We start from the raw sequence: 6,117 nt of genomic DNA, 5'->3' as shown, positions 1-6,117 counted from the left end.
CCCGTTTCTCTCCCCCATCCCAGAGAGGGAGGGGGGAGGGTGAGCGAACGGCTGTGTGGTGTTTAGCTGCCAGCCGGGTTAAACCACAACACAAGGTCAATGAACAATCTGGCTTCTGTCAAGCTCTCCAGGATTATCCAGGGCAGTGCATGTGTCCTTCCAATGTGCCATTCCTGACTGTAAGTGAAGCTCACTGTAACTGTTCTCTATTTTAAAATGTAATTGGAAGAGCATGAAGCTTACTTCATGACAACCGTTATGAGACATCACAGCACCATGAAAAACCTAAAGCACTAAGTTGTAAGGTAGAGAAAATAGACTGCTCCTTGGATATATTCCCATGTTAAAGCTCTTGACCACTGACCACAAGACTGTGATTTCCAGTTGCTGCTTCCATTGGCACAGCTGGCCGAGGACCCTGTGTGGCACCAGGAGCTTGGGTCTGTGGTTGGGTGCTTCTTTTCATGATTAGGAGCACACTGTGTGTGGACATGGCTGCCATAGACTAGCACCTTTTTCCATGCCTCATCCTGCAGTTATGGATCTTCTTCCTGCCAATTCTGATCTCTGATTTCAGCCAGCGTAGCAGCTCTCTAAGGGCACGAGTTCCTCTTCCCTTGTTTTCCAGGCCACCGCCATTTGGAGCAACTGCCGGATGCTCAGATTGCCTCGGGAATCCGTGTCTCTGAGAGCGCAGTGCGGCTTTGCATGGAAAGGACCACGCGTCTCTTCCGTGCCTGCACAGAGGACATGCAGAACGTTGCCTTCCTTTGGAGGGACATTGCCATGCTGATCATCCAGGGAAAAAATGTCAAAATGCGATTCTCTGCAGTCCATGGCAACATTTTTAGCATCACAGCCCCATGAAAATGCTAACCCACTGAGTTGTAAATTAGATTAAAAAGACCACTTCTTGGATATAATCCCATAGTAAAGCTCTTTTATTTCCGTGACTACAAACCACAGACCACGAGGCCATCCAGGCTGCTAATGGCGGCACTTCATTCTGTTCAATAAAGCTTTGTTTCCAAAACACACTGGGTCTTTCCTTGGTGGCTGTCCACCCTGCACTTTGCAGCGGATGAACTTTGGTGGAGCAGGGAAAGGCCAGCATGGGAGGGAGAGCTTGACTGTCAGTCCAGCTCCCAGGGCAGCTCTCTCCCGAGGCCAAAGCTGTACCTGCTCGCCTGCAGCTCTGCTCTTGGTGGCCAGCAAACTTCCCGCTGCTGGCTGGTCCCCGCCGCATGCCCTGCTGCAGCTGCAAATCCCTGCTTGGAAGGGACTCTGCAGGGAACAGGAGGAAGAGGAAGAGAAGCAGGCTTTTGCCTGGGGCAGCTCTGGGCACCAGTCCCCTCACCGGTCAAAACTGTCCGGAGGCTTGCAAAGCCAGGGTGCTCCGGGGTGCCCAGGCCAGCACTGCCAGGGGTACCCAGAGCTGTGCAGGCACCATGCTGTGCCGCGGGAGCAGCTTTTTCAGTCAGGTAGATAGTTTCACTCCCACTTGTCCCTGAGGGGCCTTTTGTTCCACACCTCCTTGTCAGAAAGGCTGGGAGGAGCGCAGGGGAGATGAGCAGACCTCCAAAAGCTCCTCTCCAGACACCTGGGTCAGGACAATGCTCTCAGCAGCAGGCTTGAGAGCGGGCTGTGCAACAGGAGGGAAGGCACCCCAAGGCTGCTGGGCACCCACACCCTGCCTGGGCTCTGCGGGTGCTCCAGGCCAGCAGTGGCAGTGGCTGCAGCTGCAGCGGGACCCAGACCCCTGCAGGCAGCAGCAAGGCACTTCCCCGATGGTCCGGAGGGGCTCTGGCTGCAGAGGGGCTGCCGCGGTGCTGGTAGTGGCACTGCTCATCCTGCATGTCCCATCTGAGGGGCTCCTTGGGCTCCCTGGCACTGTCACAGTGAGCAGCTGAAAAGACAGGTGGCCCCTTCCACAAAACATCCCCCTTAACGTTGCTCGAAAGGTGAGATGTTCATCTGGTGGGGCTTCCTTGGCCCAGGCAGCCCTAATGGCTGTAGGACAGAAAGCAGAGCCCCACCTGTGGTGCCTGTAGTTTCTCCATAGGCTGTCAATTAGTGTGCCTGGGAGGCTTCTTTCTTCTCATTGTCTCCATGTCTCTTTTGTCAGGTCTGTGTGTTGGTCTAGTTTGCTTTCTGGTTTTTGGTTTTGGGGAAAGAAACCCACCAGCAGTTACAGCCCATGAGCACTTCTGGCCTGGGGAAAGCCCTCATGGTCAGGAGACAGTGAGGTGGGGGCAGCTCCCCCAAATGCCCTCTGCAGCCCCTACCTGCTACAGGGTCCCCCCTGGGCAGCGCCTGGGCAGGGGCGCTGCAGCCCCTCTGTGACACGGTCTGAGGTCACAGTGCGACAGTCCCACCTCACAATGGTGACTGCCACCTTTTAACCTGGGGCCGCCACACGTCCTCCCACTTGTCCCTGAGAGGCCGAGGGGACTCCAGGCACTCTCCAGGGAGTTGCTCTTGCCACTGCTCTGCTTTGGAGGAGCTGCTCTGAAGTGAGGAGGAGAAGGTGGAAAGGGAGGCCACAGCAGGGGTGGAACTGAGATGGCAAAATACCTCTTCTCAGCACCTTGCTTCCCTCCAACAATTGAGAAGCTCTTAAATTCTGGTAAGGCCTTCAGGCCCAATTTCACGAGGGTTGTCAGGCTCAATGACATCTCTGAAAACTGGTGTGGATCCCCTGAGGCCAGTGGGGGTGGCTGGGAAGGCCTGGTGTCTGCAGGAAAGGGCCTCCTTGACCATGCCAAAGGGCTGAGGGACCGACCTGGCAGCCGGGGTTCGGGGCTTTTTTCCTGACCCAGCCCCTGTGTTCCCTACGGCACCCCAGGCAGAAGTTGCCAGTCCTGAGGGTTGCTCCTTGCCTGGCAGTGGGCACTGCCCACCCTCAGCTCCTGGCTGGCTGGAAGAGCCGGAGGGGTCTGTGGGCTGTGCAGCGTCGCTGTGCTGGGAGGTGCAACGTGGAGAAGCTGCACATATATCTGCATATACACACGTGTTGAAGCTCCTCTGTCCACTTCCATGACTAGAAGTGAAAGACTGGGGGAGATCCGCTACCGAAGGACAATTGTATGCAACTGCAGAAGAGTCAGTTGATAGGGTAGATTCTTAAACATAAAAGATACACCTGTTTTTATTGAGAGAGTCATTCCTTATGAGAGTTTTATTACCACAACATCCGCAGCATATCAAACTCTCTGATGAAATAGGCTTTGCCCCAAAGAAATGGCAAATTTCCTGCCACTCGTCGCTGCCTCAAGCAGACCAAAACGGTAGTACTTCTGCAAAACTGTTTACTTGAAAAGAGCAGTGGCAAAAGTAGAATGTGCTGACTGAGGTTGAATATACCCCATTCACTTCAGTCAAAGAGCACACGACAGAGAAATGACAGCAAATACAGCTCTTCTGAGCACCCTCAAAGCCACATGTAGTGGGTATCCATGGCAAGGTTTTGTTAGCAGGGGGCTGTAGGGGTGGCTTCTGTGAGAAGACTCCAGAAGCTGCCCCCCCTGCAGGCTGCGGCCTGTGGAGGACCCCCACTGGAGCAGATTACGGGCCTGAGCTGCAGCCGGTGGAGAGGGGCCCACACAGGATCAGGGAGTCTGGGGGGAGGTGCTGCTTGTGGGGGACCCAGGTTGGAGCAGTGTCCTCCTGACGGATGGACCCCGTGGTACGGAGCCATATCTGGAGCAGTTCTTGAAGAGCTGCTACCTGTGGGAAGCCCACACAGGATCAGTTCGGGAAGGACTGCATCCTGTGGGACTGACCCCACATTGGAGCAGGGGAATAGAGTGACTGAGAAGGAGCGTCAGAGACAAAGTACTATAGAATGATCACAACCCCCATACCCCCGTTCCCCTGCACCGCTCGTGGGGAGGAGGTGGAAGAGGGTGGATGGGTGGAAGGCGTTTTTGTTTTCTTTCCTTTGTTTCTCACTTCTGTGGACTGTTAGTAACAGGCAATGAAACTTAATATCTCCCTACTCTGACTCTGTTTTGCCCATCACAATAATAGTTGCGCAACCTTCCCGTCCATATCTCAATCCTTGAGCCCTTTGCATCATATTTTCCCTCCCTTTCCCTTTGAGGAGGCGGAATGAGAGAGTGGAGCTTGGCTGCCCACCCAAGTAAAACCACCACACCACCCAAGAATGATACAAGGAAGCAGGCTACATATGTTCCCCACTCCTCTCCTCTGCCAAACCGTAGCATCCTTTTAACTGGTAGCTTTGCCTCTGGGACATCTTATGTGAGACCGCTAAGTTCTGCGCTCTCTGATATATTCCTCCTTTTCTGAGCACGTTTTTGCTGACACGCGTCAATACACAGGGGACAAGGGGAAGCTGCTCCCTGCTGGGGACACACCAGGGCCTGCCCTGAGCCTTCTAGAGTCCCACGGAGCACAGCACCGTGCCCTCACTGGTGCCACAGTCCACTGCCAGGTTGGCCTTGAGGGTGGGTCACACCTGGAGACCTGCACCTGAAAGGCAAGGAGCCCTCTTTGGGGCAGCCTGAGGAGTCCTGCAGCCTCTGCTGGGCTCTAGAGAATGCAGCTGAAGAGTTCAAAATGCATCGGTCCTTGGATAGCTGTGTGCTAAGTGGCTTTAATGTTGCCGTCGGAGAGCATGACGTGTCTTTTCCTTGGTTTTCCAGAGCTCGCTAAGATTTGGGCCAGCGCATCCTACTACCTGAGTCAACAGCTGGCTCTCCACCAGGTGGGACTTGCCTCTTCTTCCCTCACACCCTGATGTTCCATGAAGCAATGAGAGCCCTTTGTCATCGAGTGCAGTTATTCTTCCCTCCTTTGGAAGCAGAACCAATGCCCCAGAAGGCCTCAGTAATGCACTGCTGGGCCACGGACTAGCTCCGCTGTCAATTCAGATGTACTGTGAGGTCCAGGCTCGGATTTCAGAAAAAGGGCTGGACTTTTCCTGGGGCTTCCTGAGTCCCCCATTGCCAGAGCTGATTACCGAACTGGGCTGGGGTACTACTTCAAGGGTCGTTCCAAGTGTGGGAAGCCCCCTTGTATCTTAGTGAGCCAATGGACGTGTGTCGGCTTTTCCTGCACTACCTGGCTCTTCCTTGGGGAAGGGGGGTGAGAGGGAAAAGTCCAGGCCCTCTACGTCTTCTCCCAGCTCTCCAAGGAACCCATCTTGCTGAGTTGTACCTCAGGTGTGGACAGGGCACAAAGCTCCCTCCCCGCTCTCTGGCAAGTCATCTCTTTGTCCCTGCAAAGCTTCTTCTGATCCACCCTCTTCTGTTTCAGGCTGTCCGCATTCCTGGTCTTGGAACATTCACAGTTGTCACAGAGCAAGTAGCCAGCCAGAAAAATGACATCGTGACTGTTGAGAGACCCATGTTTCATCTGGCTAAGGCTATTGTGCACAACCATGACCTCCGATACGACTACATAGACGTTCCAGGTAGGACGACTGAGGACTGAAAGAGGTGTTTGCCCTTGCAGCAGAATGCGAGAGCTGTGCTCTGCTGTCCACCGGTGACGCAGCCGAGGACCAAACTCCTGGCGCAGCCTGAGAAAAGCTCGTCAAAGCGAGCCTGGTGTGAAACGGACCCAGTCGCTCTAACTGCTTTAAATAATCACCAGATGACAGTGCAGCATAACAGCACACTCTGACCTGCTTCAACAAGAGGTTTTACTCCAGTTTTATTGGAAACGTGTCTTCTTGCCCCATGGTGTTTCAACTCTTGCTCCCACCTTCTGCTGTACTAGGCCTCGTACAGGCAAATGCCAGAGCTCTTCTTGGCTCTCAACACCTCTTTGCAAGCAGAAAAAGCAGGCACCAGGAGCTTGGGTCCGTGAATCGGAGCGTTCCTGTCTAATGATTAGGAGCACACCGTGCGTGGACATGACTGCCATGGCCTGGCACCATTCAGCTTGCCATGGGTCCTAGCACCTTTTTCCCCGCCTCATCCTGCAGTCAGGGATCTGCTTCCTGCCAGTTCTGACCTTTGATTTTAGCCAGCTTAGCAGCTCTCTAAGTGCACGTGCTCCTCGTCCCTTGTTTTCCAGGCCACCTGCATTTTGAGGAACTGCCGTATGCTCAGATCGCCTCAGAAAACAATGTCTCTGAGAGCTTAGTGC

This window comes from Anser anser (genome assembly GCF_964211835.1).
Source record: "Anser anser genome assembly, chromosome: 2".
Taxonomy (NCBI): Eukaryota; Metazoa; Chordata; class Aves; order Anseriformes; family Anatidae; genus Anser; species Anser anser.
The sequence above is the reverse complement of the archived record's forward strand: the minus strand, read 5'-3'. Positions refer to the sequence as shown.